Source organism: Aegilops tauschii, chromosome 7 (assembly GCF_002575655.3).
Source record: "Aegilops tauschii subsp. strangulata cultivar AL8/78 chromosome 7, Aet v6.0, whole genome shotgun sequence".
Taxonomy (NCBI): domain Eukaryota; kingdom Viridiplantae; phylum Streptophyta; class Magnoliopsida; order Poales; family Poaceae; genus Aegilops; species Aegilops tauschii.
The window spans coordinates 227760958-227776158 of record NC_053041.3 but is presented as its reverse complement, the minus strand read 5'-3'; positions in this window follow the sequence as shown (position 1 = coordinate 227776158).

Below are 15201 nucleotides of genomic sequence, written 5' to 3'. Positions count from 1 at the left end.
GGTGCCCATAATCCTTTTCTTCTCCCTCTCCTCAGGAAGCGGATCAAGATAGCGGGAGGGCAAAAGGAGTGCCTAGACGAGGTACGAGCAGCAGAAGACACCAAGAGAACGTCCTGGCGGCCGCCCAGGAGAGGGCTGATGATGACGGGGATGGGGAAGAAGCTGGAAGATGAGGCAGCGGGCCGGCAATACGAGACGAAGGCATCGATGCCATTGTACTCTGACTTGACGGCCCGCCACCCACCTTCTTCGTCTTCTTCGATCTTCCAGCGCCAGCCGCCAGAAGCGATAGCCCCAAGAAGTTCAACGAGCTGGCTTGAGGAGCCGCCGCCAAGAACTGCCCCTGGCAAATCACTCTGCCAGGTAGAAGGCCTGGTGCAGATGGTGCTGCTGCCGGCGTCGCCTAGGGACGGGACGTCCGATGTCTAGTCGGACCCGTCCTCGTCGTCCTCCCCACCGGTTCCCTCCTCATCGCCGCCGCTCGAGGAGGAGCTCTCATCGTCGGTCGAGCTCTCCGCGCAGCACCCTAACCTGTGTCCCGAGCGCCCGAAGACCTTGACGGAGAGCAGGTCGCTCTCCACTAATTTGAAGTGGACAACATGCCCCTTCATCAAGAAGTGGGCACGTGAGAAGGTTTGCCAACCCCGACGGAAGAGCATCACATGAGGGGCGGGGAACCTTGTGTTCACCCACATGTCGCCATTGCAACACCCCTTCATGTGAAGCCTCAACCTCGACAGCTGGTCGATCTCTAGCACCCTCGTGAACGCCTCAGGAAGGCGGAGGCGGCTATGCAGTGGCTCGCGCAACTGCAAGATGAACTATAGCGTTGTGTCTCCAATATGGCCGCTCGACGAGGCAGGAGGAGATGGTGGCGGAGAAGGTGACGTCGCGGGTGCCCTCCTTTCACGCCCACCTCTACCTCAACCACCTCGCCGACCGTGACCCCGTCCGGCGCCTCCACCTTGAGCGTCTGGCTCTTCCTTAGCCGCCGCGGCTCTCTGGTGAGAGGAAGATCTAGTCGCCTCCGTAAAAGGACGGCCGCGACCGTGCCCTCTCGGCATGGTGGTAAATGGAGAATGGAGAAGAAGAGAAGACGCAAGAAGATGCATCTCCTCCTCCTCCTGAACCCCTTTTTATAGCCAAACAAAGAAGGCTGAAGACTGGCTCTGCACCGCTGAAGAGCCCTTTCAAATCCGGCTCATTAAAGTCGCTGGCAACGAGCGAGGCCGTCGACCGCCCTCCCTGCGCCAATCAAAGGCGCTTGGGTATCGGCCATGGCACGCTTTCCCATATCCCACACATCTGTCACCTACCCCACGCCATGCGTGCGGCGTACGTGGCGAAAAAGGCAGGCGTGGTGGGAAACGTGGAACGGCGGCTCCAAGATTGAGGAAGGTAAGGAGGGTAAATGACTAGCGGCCCCACAATTTCCTCCTCTTTTATGAGGAAGGTGCGGGCCGCCTCTTTACTATTCACCGCAGGGTGACGCAAGCATGCTGCAGTCACTCCACGCATGACCCCCACGTCACGCACTCAATGTGGATCGTGAGGAAGCACAACTGCCGAAAGGATTACTACAGTTAAAACTCTGCCACGCATGCCCGCACACCGTTCTGAGCCTGGCCCAACAACGCCTTGCGCTTATGTGTGGTCCAGGCCCGGGGGCTCCTGTCGGTGTACAAAAGTAGGGGCCTTTTCTGTACCCCTTTACTTGTGCACAGGCAGTCGTAGCCACACCCGCGGCCACGTTTGTCGAAGCAGAGGAAGGAAAGATACGAGGCTGCCGAGGCAGCACTCGAGTCAGAAGCATGAAGAGCGAAGTGACAAGGAGAGCCTACCCCGGCAAGACCCTTGCCGGGGCGGCATGCGTAGCCCCGGCAAGAGCCTTGCTGGGGCAGTTTGCCCAACACCAGCAAGGCCACCACCCTTGAGCCTGAGAATTCCGACACCATCGACAATGTCAGGACCAAGGCTCGGGAGCGCCTGCGTGGTGGCATGTAGATCTTTGTGAAGACCAAAGGCCTGCAAAACTAGACGAGAACCAGAAGACGAAGACCCACGGAAAGATCCTTGCCGGGGACACCCACGAGACCCCGGCAAGACCCTACCGGGGACGTCTGCGAGGCCGAAGCTAGGCCCGCACCTGCCAGAGTTTCGCTGCCCCGCGCCCACTCTGATGTGGCGGCCAGCCCGCTACCTAGGCGAGCGCCTGCATGGCAGCATGCAGCTTCTAGGCCAACTAGCCAAGCACCTACGTGGTGGCATGCAGATCTTCGTGAAGACCCTGGCACCGCACCAGCTCAGCAGCCAGCCAGCATGGCGCTGCATGCGTCGTCGGCTTGGATGCGCGTCAGAGCGAGGCGAGGCGGCGACGGACGGGACAAGCCTCTTTGCCGTCCCCGATAAAGCAAGAGGGCACGTCGACAGCGCATTAAATGCATTTGTCCTATGGTGCCAGGCGATAGACTTGTACACTGTACATACTTTACACCTCCTGTGTGCCACTATGGCAACCCTTTGACATATAAAAGGAGGCCCGAGGCATACTGAGAAAGGATTCGGACTTTTTGGACTAGGCATGCACCGCAGCCAGTTCAAGAGCTCAAGAACACTAAATAGACACAAAGCAGGACTAGGGTTTTACGCATCATTTGCGGCCCGAACCCGGGTAAAAATCCCCTCGTGTTGATCTTCTCGACCCGCTCTTTGCGCAACCCCATGCCCCGCCAACCATAGTAGGGATTCCCTGTGATCCCATAGGTATCATTCCAGAAGCCCTGAAACTCTTACAAAGCACCAACTAGGGAACACTATTGTCATAGTTGTGCATTGGATGTAGCTTTGAGTGTGTTTCATGAATGGGTCAATGAATGAGCATAATGGGCTAGGGATAGCTTTCTTCAGCGTTGATATTTTGAAAGACATGGTTGCTTGTTAGTATGCTTGAGTATTGATGTCTTCATGTCAAATTATAGACTATTGCTTTGAACCATTCAAGTCCAAATATCCATGCGACAAAAGAAAGAATACATTATGTATATGATAGGTAGCATTCCACATCAAAAATTATGTTTTTAATCGCTACTTTATCATTATGAGTTTTATGAGAAAGAGTTACTGTTATAATTCTAGGGAAAGTGATTGAAATTATCCTTGATCAAACTTACGCACTATGCTAGCATTCACGGGTTCCGGCAAAACCCTTAAGGTTCGAACTTTGGGGTGCGCGCGAAGATCTCTCCCTCACAGACCACGCCCTCACACGCTTCGCGATCTCTAGGCTAGCTCGACGAACTCGCAACACAAGGGACACAAGATTTATACTGGTTCGGGCCACCGTTGTGGTGTAATACCCTACTCCAGTGTGGTGGTGGTGGGTTGCCTCTCGGGTTGAGGATGAACAGTACAAGGGGAAGAACAGCCTCCTGAGGAGAGGTGTTCTTGTGCTTGGTGAACTTGTGTGGATGAGTATTCGATCCCCTCCTACTGTGGTGGCTAGTCCTATTTATAGAGGCCCTGGTCCTATTCCCAAATATTGAGCTGGAAGGGATCCCACAGCAGCCAATTTGAAAGGGGACAGCTAGTACAGCTTATCCTGACAAAAGTAGTATTCGCCTGCCAAAGGCTCTGGTGATGACGCCGTCTTGGGCCCCACGATGACCTCCGTCCTGCCGTCCTGTTGGTCTTGGTCTCATTGCACCGATAGGGAAACCTTTGCTTGACGCCTCGGTACTCCTCACCTGCGCTTGCCTCCTTAGCACCAAAGAGGAAACAAGGACACTGTGCGCGCTGGCGCCCGCCTGGTCTCGATCGTCATGGCTCACGTCACAAGAACCTCGCAAGGTTTGCCTTGCCTTGATCTCTCTGCCCCTCGTGAGCCAGCCTGGCGAGGCCGCTCCCGAGGAGGTCTTGTGTCGTCCGCCTCACGAGGCTTGGCCCCTCGCGAGGGTCTTGAAAGCTTGTTGGTGAAGATGGGCCGTACGGGCCCGCTCGCAGAGCCACGCCATGGGCCGCAGGCAGGCAAGTCTGGGGACCCTCGTTCCCAGAACGCCGACAGTAGCCCCCAGGCCCAAGGCGCGCTCGGACTTGGCTTTGAGGCGAAGCCAAAGGGCAAGTGCGGAGCACCACGGGCCCCAACAGCCTGCGGCCTTGGTTGACACATGGCGGTTGATTGGACGTGGGCGTCTCCGCTTCCCCATGCTGCCTTGATACCCGCCTGGCTAGGCGGCCACCACAGTCTACATGGTTTCCTCCCCCTTGTTGCGGCACGCTCCCCCAATTCTTCCGCTTCCTCGAAACCCACCTCCTTCTCCCAATCCGATCTGAGCTAATCTATCCCATCGCCATGGCGCCGGATCAGATGGAGAAAGGGAAGGAGCCCGTGTCCTCCGCCGAACTACATCCGGCCATTGAGCCCGCCGTTGGCAGGTCGCTGGTGCTCAACCAAGAAGCCATGGACAAGGTGCGCCCCATGCTCGCCTCCAGCTTCAATGAGTTGGGGAAAACGGTGGCCTGGCCTGCGTCTTGTGCTCGCATTGACCGGACAGCCATCGAGGTTCCATTCTTCATCGACGCCCTTTGGGCCAGCCTGGTTCCTCCTTTCTCCGCCTTCTTCAACGCAGTGCTTGCCCATTATCAAATCCGCATGCTGCACCTTCATCCCCAATCCGTGACCCTTCTCGCCGTCTTCGCCTTTATTTGCGAGGCCATGGTCGGCATTGCTCCTTCTGTGGCCCTTTTTCGCCACTTCTTCTCGTTGCGCCTGACTGGTCCCTGACAGACCTTGGGATGCCTGAGCTTCCAGGACATGGCGGCGCCGGCCGGCGCGGTAATCGACTTTGAGCTTCCGCCATCCACAAGTGAATTTCGGACGCGGTGGGTACTTGTTGATGTCAGAGTGCGCAGCCCCCTGCTCTCTTCTCCGTCGGCGCCCGCCATTCCCAACTCCGGTTGGTGCCACCAGAGGCTCGCCGATCCTTGCCTTGTCCCCGTCTGGCTCAGGTTGAAGATGCTGAAAGACCGCGGCGTGACAGCGCCTATGGTGGTGAAGGAGTTCGTCCGGCGCCGAGTCGCTCCGCTTCAGCGACACTCTCGACCGATGTGGGCCTTGCTCAGCAGCAATGACCACATGAGACTTTAGGAGTCCGGGCTCCCCCTTGAGGCGCGATGAACGGTGCTCGAGGTCCTGACAGGCGTCCCGTTGCCTGACGACTTGCCAGGGAAGAGCTGTCTTCTGTACCGCTGCTTGAACAAGGTGCAATTCGTGGAGCACACGCCCTCCTTTGATGAGTGGGGGCTACGTCCAGTCGGCCTGGTGGGGCCCCGTGAGAACCCCATCATCGTGGTCCCTCTCCTTGCCACCAGCCCCGATCCTGCCCCAAGAGTGGATGCTGGGGGCAAGCATTGTCGGAGGTCGGGGGTGCTGGTGTAGATGTGTCGACGCAGCTTGAGGCTTCCGAGGCGTCATCCTCAGGGACCCGTGATTCCCACGCCGGGGCGGCAGCTGCAGGTGCGACGCAGCCCGCTGCTCCTGAGGTTGAAGCTCCCAAGGCATCAGCAGGTCGTCGCGAGGCGGAGCCCGGCAGTTCTCCCCAGCTTGGCGCTCTTGAGGCCTCCTGGGGCGCTTCCCCAGTTGCGCCTCGGGATGGTCACCACGTACAACGCTTCGGCCGACTCCGTGTGGACTTTGAGGAGCTCCGCAAGAGGAAGAGATCCCCAAGCTGTAGCAGCGGCGTCTTCGGGTTGTTGAAGCGGAGGAAGTATATCGCCATCGATGAGTAGGTACCTTATCTCTGTCATCCTTTGCGCACCACTTCCCTTCTGACGGTTGGTTCCTCAGGATCCCTTCCGCCAAGGCCGCGGAATCTCCAGAGAAGCAACCTCCTCTCGCCCCGTCTCCCCCGCCAGACTTGAGCGCTACGAGCCCGCACGCCACCCGCGGCGTGGGACCAGACAGGGAAGCCAGCCTGCTAGCGGGGGGCCTTGAGCTCATGCCTTCGTCGCCTCTCTCGTTGGCCTTGCTTGGAGCGCGGCCAGTGTGCCAAGAGCCCCTCCCCTGGTCTTGGACGGCGGTTGGTTGGCTTCAATCCTGGGGTCCTCTTTAGGCGGCGGGTCTCTGTTTGCTCGGGCCTCCCGTGAGGCCTGGCCAGCTACCAGGTGGGTGCCAGCCCCCAGCCCCCTGCTGGGAGGGGGTGAGATGCTTCGGGCCTCCTCTGCAGCCCCCGCGGCGGAGGACGGAGTCAGTAGCATGCTCAAGTCAGCGCAAGGAGGGAGCGTCGTCTGCCACGAGCTCTTTCGGGAGGCGTTGGGCGCGATGAACCGGCTTGGTGAAGAGCTCGTGAATGTGGATGCGCGCCTCATGGCCGAGGATCTTCGGTTGACGGAGGAGCGGCATAAGCTGAAGGTGGCTATCAACCTCGGGCGCCACTAGTGCGAGCTTGACAACGCGAAGGCCGAGGCTTCCCTCGCAGCCTCGCAAGAGGCCTGCTCCCGAGCTCAGGAAGAGGCCTGGGAAGCCGACCGCCGTCGCGAGGCCGCGGAAAAGTGCGCATGGGAGATCCAAGCCTGGAGCGCCTCCTTGGAGCAGCAAGTGGAGGCATGCAGAGCCGCCCTCGCATCGTTGAGGGGGACGCCTGCCGAAGAGGAAGAGATCCGGAAGCGCGAGGAAGCGTTGGTGCTGCAAGCCGTGGAGCGTAGCCTGGAGCTTGAGCGACTAGAGACGAGGGAGCGTCAGGTTGCCCAAGCGGAGGATGTTTTTGGCGCGCGCGAGGCCAGGGCCCTGGAGGAGGTCGATCGCCGGGTGGCCGAGGCTCGCGCGGATCTTGAGGGTAGGTATGACCTGAAGCTGAAGCGCGTTGAAGACGAGGTTGCAGGCAGGACTGCCGCCTTCAAGTCTAAGCTAGCTGAGGCGGAGCGGCGAGAGGAGGCCACCGCAGCCGCCCTGGTCTCGGTGCAGGTTGAACTAGCTTCCGCCCGCGCGAGCTGCTCCCTCTTCAACAGCGGGTTATCGACGCCGAGACCATTGCGCGGCAGAACAGGGAGGAAGTGCTTCAGCGGTGGACGTTGGAGCGCGTGCACGCCCCCATGCTCCAGGGCCTCAAGAACAGGGCCAACACCGCGCTGCGCCACATCTGCGACGAGAATGCCCCTCATCCCCACGTGGACGACTATGCCAGTCACCTTCACTTCTTCACCGAGGTGGTGACGCGCCTGGAGAACCGTTCCGAGAGGGCTCGCCAGCTTGTCGAAGAGAGGAGTCGCAGCTTGCTTGGGCGCGCGTTCTCCTGCGTCTTCAGCCATCTCCAGAACACCTACATGGACTTCGACTTCGATGCCGCCATCGCTGCAGTTCCGGAGGCCATCCGGGGCGACCTGGCGCGGTGGGTGGAGGACAATGTGGACGCACTGGTCAGGGCCTTTGCTTCCGAAGATGACGCGGTGGTGGTTGCGGACGAGAGCGACGTAGTCGATGACGGTGATGGTGGCGCCGTCGAAGGTGATGATGATGTCGGCTGAGGTGACGACGATGTCAGCGACGCGTCCGAAGGCGATGTGGCGAGCGACATGTCCGACTGATCCCCGCGTTTCCCAGCTATTTGTCCTGCACGCAGAGGCTCGGGCATGGCCCCAGAGGTTGTAAGAGCATTTTTGGAGGGGAAGCCCCTCATGTAAATATATTACTGCCTCTATCTTTTTAGGCTGAGCAGAATATGTGTCTTCATGAACTCACTTATCCTGGGGTAAGTTTGTTGTTGTTGCGGTTTACCTTAGCCTAGATGAGCCCCGCACTGGTTCGGGAGGTTGCGCGTTCGGGAAGCTCCTGAGAAGCCTGTCGGCACGCCCGAGGGGGCCGCGTGATGGGCAAGCGCTAGCCGTGGCGTGTCATGCGCGTGGCGCGTGTGCGCTATGCCTAGCCCCGCTCGGGAGGAGCTCGTGAGGGTGAAGCGACAGGCGCGAACTCCAGATTAAGGCAAGAACCAGATAGCAAGAAATCGCTTGAACGAGAAAAGGCACCCCCCGCACGCATCAATGAAAATTCAACTTCAACTTAAATCCAAATCCAGAAGGCAAAGCTACAGAAAAGAGACCTAAAGCAAATGCCGCGTCTGGCGCCTAGTCTAGTCTTCTTGTCTTCGAGTCTTCTCACCAGCGCGGAGCTAAGTGCTACCACTAGGAAGTGGGAGGGAGCACCCGAGGCCCGAGGGCGGCACTCCTGAGGCTCTGGGGCGTGTACAGCCCCACTCATTATTACATGAGAGTGTCACGAGCGGAGACCTTCAGAGGCGTGAGCCTTACTTCATATCGCTAAACGAGGGCCCCGCCTTGCGGCACCCTCTACCACCGTTGGGACGACCGGAAACCAGGACGACACCAAAAGGGGGCAAAGGGGACGCCAGCGGCGCCCTTGGCGACCACGGGTCCTCTACCGGGGGAGGGCTCGCCGGCGCCTCCCCGGCAGAGGCCCTACCTCCGGGTAACGCCTTGCTTCGTGCGACGCGGGGAGGGGCCTTGCTCCTGGCTCCTCCCATGCAGCCCCCAGTGGGTCTCTCCTGATGGGGCGGATATCGTCATGCCGAAACCCATCGCCTGGTGCTGTGACCTGATTCACTTGCGACTCATGGTTAGCGTAAGCTTGCCCCTGAGAGATTAATGGTACCCTATATATGTCGTCGACGGCGCGGTTGGTGGGGCTCTCTGGCGGCTCCTGGACGGCCTCAGCTCCTAACGCCTCCTCCTCCCAACCTGGTACAAGGAACGAGTTCGGGTCGTCCTCTGGCGTGTACTCCTGGTCCATCATGCGGGGCACGTAGGCCTCCGAGGCCGCTGCCCCGAAGACCTCGCCGAAGTGCCCCACGCTCCATGTCGCCCGACCCGTCACGCCGTTCTGAGGATGGTAGGGCAGTGCTTTGATGGGGCCGTGTGCGGCAACGCTCGTGCCCGCACCCATCTGGGTGGTGCGGGCGCAGCGGGGCGCCCTCCACCGTGGATCGCGTTGATGTCGACGAGGTCCCCGGGGCGCACCCGGGAGCACGCGGGCACGGCGAGGCCCGCCGTGGGATCCGGCCACTGCCTGAGGCGTGAGCTGGTAGCAGAAGGGCGGCGCTCCCGTGGCTGCTGCGTCCAGTAGCTCGGAGACGCGTTCCAGCAGCGCATCCCGGCCGCTCTCCATTAGTCGGCACCGCAGCAGCTCCCGCGCCACCGTGAGTGCAGCCCGCATGTTTGCCTACTCCCGCCGGGTGTGTGGCGCCATTGCTGCGGCGTGGCTTGCAGCCCTTGCAGCGGCTCGCGCCTGTTGTGGAGTAAGGGTGGACGGCGCTTGGCCGCGCCGCCCGCGCCCAACAGCGTTAGGTGGGGCTCGTGCCGCCTGGAGCGCTGGGTTGAGGTTTTCTTGGGCAGGCGGCGCCGCCTGGGCTGGCCAGGCTGCCCAGCGGTCGGCGTCGGTCCTTGGGTCGCCGGACATCGAAACCGCGGAGCGTTGGTGGATCAACTGGCGGGGAAGAGTCTCCGGCACACCCATACCGGCGCGCCAAATGTCGGATCTCGGGTTCCGGCAAAACCCTTAAGGTTCGAACTCTGGGGTGCGCGCGAAGATCTCTCCCTCACAGATCACGCCCTCACACGCTTCGCGATCTCTAGGCTAGCTCGACGAACTCGCAACACAAGGGACACAAGATTTATACTGGTTCGGGCCACCGTTGTGGTGTAATACCCTACTCCAGTGTGGTGGTGGTGGGTTGCCTCTCGGGTTGAGGATGAACAGTACAAGGGGAAGAACAGCCTCCTGAGGAGAGGTGTTCTTGTGCTTGGTGAACTTGTGTGGACGAGGATTCGATCCCCTCCTACTGTGGTGGCTAGTCGTATTTATAGAGGCCCTGGTCCTCTTCCCAAATATTGAGCGGGAAGGGATACCACAACGGCCAATTTGAAAGGGGACAACTAGTACAACTTATCTTGACAAAAGTAGTCTTCTCCTGCCAAAGGCTCTGGTGATGACGCCATCTTGGGCTCCACGATGACCTCCGTCCTGCCGTCCTGCTGGTCTTGGTCTCGTTGCACCGATAGGGAAACCTTTGCTTGATGCCTTGGTACTCCTCGCATGCGCTTGCCTCCTTAGCACCAAAGAGGAAACAAGGACACTGTGCGCACTGGCGCCCGCCTGGCGCCCGCCTGGTCTCGATCGTCATGGCTCACGTCACTCGAACCTCGCGAGGTTTGCCTTGCCTTAATCTCTCCGCCCCTCGTGAGCCAGCCTAGCGACGCCGCTCTCGAGGAGGTCTTGTGTCGTCTGCCTTGCGCGGCTGGGCCCCTCGCGAAGGTCTTGAAAGCTTGTTGGTGAAGATGGGTCGTACGGGCCCGGTCACAGAGCCACGCCATGGGCCGCAGGCAGGCAAGTCTGGGGACCCCCGTTCCCAGAACGCCGACACCAGCGACATGCTGCTCATCATCATTGCCCTCCTCCCCACAAAATCTGGCGTGTGGACCACCTTGCTTTCCCGGTGGCGGCGCCCCCCACTACAAAAAAAAGACACATCCGTGACATTTTGGGCCGAACGAAAAAAATCTGTCATACATATGACACTTCTATGACGATAATTGTGACAAAACCCGGTATCATCATAGATGTGGTGGGCTCCTACTTCTATGACAAAAAATCATGACAGAAAATGGGCTTTTCGTCCTGGGCGGGCCGGAGACGCAGCTGCATGACATTCTTTGGGCCGTCCATGACGGAAAATACCGTGGTAGAAGCGAGGGGGAGGAAAATTTCGGGGAGTTCCCGGTTATGGTGGGAGGTCGGGGGCCGAGTGATGCGCGTTTCTCTCGTACACGTACGCGCGTGTGTGCGAGGCGTTGGCTCTAACTGAACCCGAGCGAGGCGTTGGGCTCTAACTGAACCCGAGCGATTGCAGTGCAGGCTACGCGTTACTGAACCCGAGCGATCGATCGATGGCTGTTAACTGAACCCGATCGAGCGATTCCTTTGCTACTGCTGCTAATTGAAGCCGACCGATTGTATGAACAGTGAGCGTTGCGGGGGGGGGGGGGGGGGGGTTGGATGAACAGTGAGCGGTGGCGTTGCCTCTGGATGAACAGGACCCCGTGGTGTGAAGGGCTGGATGAACAGTAGACGGTGGAGGGGTGGTGGAACAGGACGCCGTGGTGTGGAGGGCTGGATGAACAGTAGATGGTGGAGGGGTGCCCGTGGAGGGGTGGTTGAACAGGACCCCGTGGTGTGGAGGGCTGGATGAACAGTAGATGGTGAAGGGGTGGTTGAACAGTAGCCGGTGGAGTAGCGCGCGGTGGAGGCTGGATGAACAGGAGCCCGTGGAGGCTGGAGGAGGTCGCGGTAGCCCGTGGAGGCTGGAGGAGGTCGACGGTGGAGATGAACAGTATCCCGTGGAGTCCCGTTTTGCGGTACGCCACACCCCTCCCGATCAACAGGACCCCCGTTTTGACCGTAGCGCTCCAACACAAGTCTGTTTCCTCTGTTTTGTGGTACGCCACAGCCCCCCGATCAACAGGACCCCCATTTCGACCGTAGGAGGTCCGTTTCCTCCGTTTTGCGGTACGCCAGACCCCTCCCGATGAACAGGATCCCGTTTCGAACGTGGCCGGTCGAACACAAGGCCGTTTCCTCCGTTTTGCGGTATGCCAGGCCCCGTTTCCATCGCCTGTTCCGTCCAAGCCCTCCCGATGAACACGACCACGCATTCCGTTCCGACCCAGCCGGTTGGCTCCCATGCGTTCCGTTGCCTCCCGATGAACACGACGCATTCCGTTGCCTCCCCATGAACACGACGCATTCCGTTGCCTCCCCATGAACACGACGACGACGCTGTTTCTCCGTTCCGACCCAGCCATGTACACGAGCCCTGGCCATACGTATGCGCGAGTAGGCGTTCGAGACCCTGCCCGTATGTACATACGTGGCCGTATTTTCTTTCTTGCACCCTGGCCGCTGTACGTACGTGTACATGCTACATGCGCGCCTCTACTACGACACATACACGCCTCTACTACGACACGTGCACGCCTCTACATCACCCAGTATATATGTACGTACACGTTCGCGACCAGAATGACAACGCTACGTACGCTTCGACCAGGTGGGTCCCGACTGTCAGGCACTTGCCTGCGAAGATGTAGCTGGTGGGTCCCAGCAGTCAGGGGGGCGAATCGTTTTTTTGCCCGGACGCACTTCCTTCCGTGCGAAGGTGTAGCTGCTGGGTCCCATCAGTCATGGGGGGAATCGTTTTTTTTGCCCGGACGCACTTCCTTGCGTGCGAAGATGTAGCTGGTGGGTCCCAGCAGTCAGGGGGGCGAATCGATTTTTTCGGACGCACTTCCTTGCGTGCGAAGATGTAGCTGGTGGGTCCTAGCAGTCAGGGGGAAATGTTTTTTTCGCGAAATACGGTGGCCCGTCCGGTGGGTCCCCGCTGTCAGGTGGAGGAATAATTATTTTGCGCGTAATAAGGAGGCACTTCCTTGCTGCAGCTGTGGACCCAGCTGTCAGCCTCTCCACGTACAGTCCACGTCCGATGGTAGCCATTCCTTGACCACGTTGACCACGCCGCGCCAAGAGCACTAGGGCGATGGACAACGGCGAGGCCTAGGAAGGGGACGACGCGGAGCCGGGGAAGACGCGGCAGTGGATGCCCACGCGTAGAGGAGTATGAGGTTCACTCGTTCGGCTGCGGTGTGAGGCTGCCGTCGCCGCAGAATAGCAGGGGGTGTGGGTGCGTAGAGGGATGGCCTGGCCAGCGGTGGGAGTAGTAGGGGGCGGTGAGGCCTCCATGGCATCACAGCCGGCCACGGGCGGCAGGAGCAGGTGGCACGACCGGCGCTGCTTTGGGCGGCTGGAGCAAGAAGACCAAAGGTTGAAGAAGCACTACGGCCGTTAGATGGACATCGTATGGTCACTGGAGCTAGAATCGTTCATATATTGACTAAAGTTGACAAAGGCCTCCGTCCCAGTCAACTTAGTAGGCCCACAAGTCAGCCTCCCACCAAGGTGGGTCCCAGCTAGCAGGGGGTATTCATTTTTTTGTGCGTAATAAGGAGGCACTTCCGGTGGGTCCGAGCTGACAGCGGGGGGAACGGTTTTTTCGCGAACTATGGTGGCCCGTCCTGTGGGTCCCAGCAGTCAGGGGAAACGTTTTTTTTCGCAAAATACTGGTGGCCCGTCCGGTGGGTCCCTGCTGTCAGGTGGAGGAATAATTATTTTCCGCGTAATAAGGAGGCACTTCCTTGCGGCTGCCGTGGACCCAGCTGTCAGCCTCTCCACGTACAGTACTCTTCCGATGGAAGTCGGTCGTTGACCACATTGACCACGCCACGCCGAGAGCACCACGGCGGTGGACGACGGCGAGGCCTAGGAAGGGGACGACGCGGAGCCGGGGAAGACGCGGCAGTGGAAGCCCGCGCGGAGAGGAGTACGAGGGTTCACCGGTTCAGCTGCGTTGTGAGGCTGCCGTCGCCGCAGAATAACAGGGGGTGTGGGTGAGTAGAGGGATGCCCTGGCCAGCGGTGGGAGTAGTAGGGGGCGCTGAGGCCTGCGCGGCAGCACAGCCGGCCACGGGAGGCGGGAGTAGGCGGTCCCGTCGGCGCTGCTTTTGCGGCTGGAGCAAGAAGATCGGAGATTGAAGAAACACGACGGCCGTTGGATTGACATCCAACGGTTACGTCTGCTAGAATCGTTTGTTGACATATATAATAACTAAAAAAATCTTGCATACGCGTCAACTAAATAGGCCCACAAGTCAGACCACTTCCCTCTTTTTTTTATTAATTTATATATAGCTCATGGCAACTTCTTATGCAATTTATTGCAGTCGTTTTTTTGGTTTGCCAGGGCCAATTTCGCATATTTCTATGGGTTCCAAACTATTTTTAATACCGAAATGTCGAGCCAGATTTAAAGTACTTTGAAGATATATTTAAATTAGGTTAATGCCCAGTGAAATAGGAATCTGAAAATGTGAAAAAATTCAGAAATTATAAAGTAATTGCCAATTTGTCATCTGTTTTGATATTTACAACCCATTTCATATTACTTTCAAGATTTGCAGGCGTCTTGAAAGAGTTGCAGCCCATCAGGGCGTAGAAAAATAAGTAGGCCTAGATTGGGTATTCTTCAGAAAAAATAAACTGGGCTCATTTTCACAAAGAAAAAATAGCTGGGCTGGTCACATGGTGAACATAAAATATAAGCCTGGGCTAGACGGGCCACAGCCCAGTTCAAACCCTGCTCCGTCTCAACAATACCAAACAAAAAAAATACTGCTCGAGTAGCTACGTCCCAGGTGTCAGCCGATCTTGTGTTGTTCTCTTGTCTATTGACTATATACGCTCACAATGTCGTGGGTCCCAGATGTCAGGAAAACACTAGGAGGAAGCATTTTATTTTTCCATACGCTAACGTGGTGGGCCCCTACTGTCATCCTCTCCACGTACTTCTGCCGATTCCTGTTGTTTGTTGACCATGTTGACAACACGAGAGGGCGGCGCCATGGCGAGCGCACCAAAGCGCGTGGAGGACGTCGGCGTTAACGATTTAGGAGACGGTGGGGCGGCGATGTGTGCGCTGAGGCGCAGCCAGCCGTGGGAGTCGGAAGCAGGCGGCCCCGCCGGCGCTGGTTTGGTTTTGGCGGCTGGAGGAAGACAGGACTGAAGAAACACGACAGACTGTAAAAGCAGCAGGAGTACTTAACAACCTTAACTGAAACCAGCAGGGGCACTTAACAACCAAAGCTGAAAGCAACGTGGTCAATAAACAGGATATTCGCTTTAGAGCCATGGAAAAGCATGAACATAATCTTCTGTCCTATTCTCCAAGATGGACGGGCCTTCATTATTTGAGACCACCCATGAATAAGTATCTTTTCACCTCCAAGGGGAATTGAGTAGGTCGACATAAACATCATGTTGTGACCAAGCGAAAGTCTGACCCGACCATGGTCAGGCATCTGTATAGGAACAATAGAACTCGGCAGTTCCTGTTTCAAGAAGATCACAGCTGTAAAACTGTGTATAAGAAATAGTTTATGAACAACATATATAACAGAAAACAGCTCGTACCATAAGTTTCTCGACACAGATGGACCTATTCAACGAGTGCAGCAGTGGCACACATATCCCACGTGGCCTTCCACCATTGAAACGCCCCACAAGGACCTCAAGACGATCAATAAAGTGTAG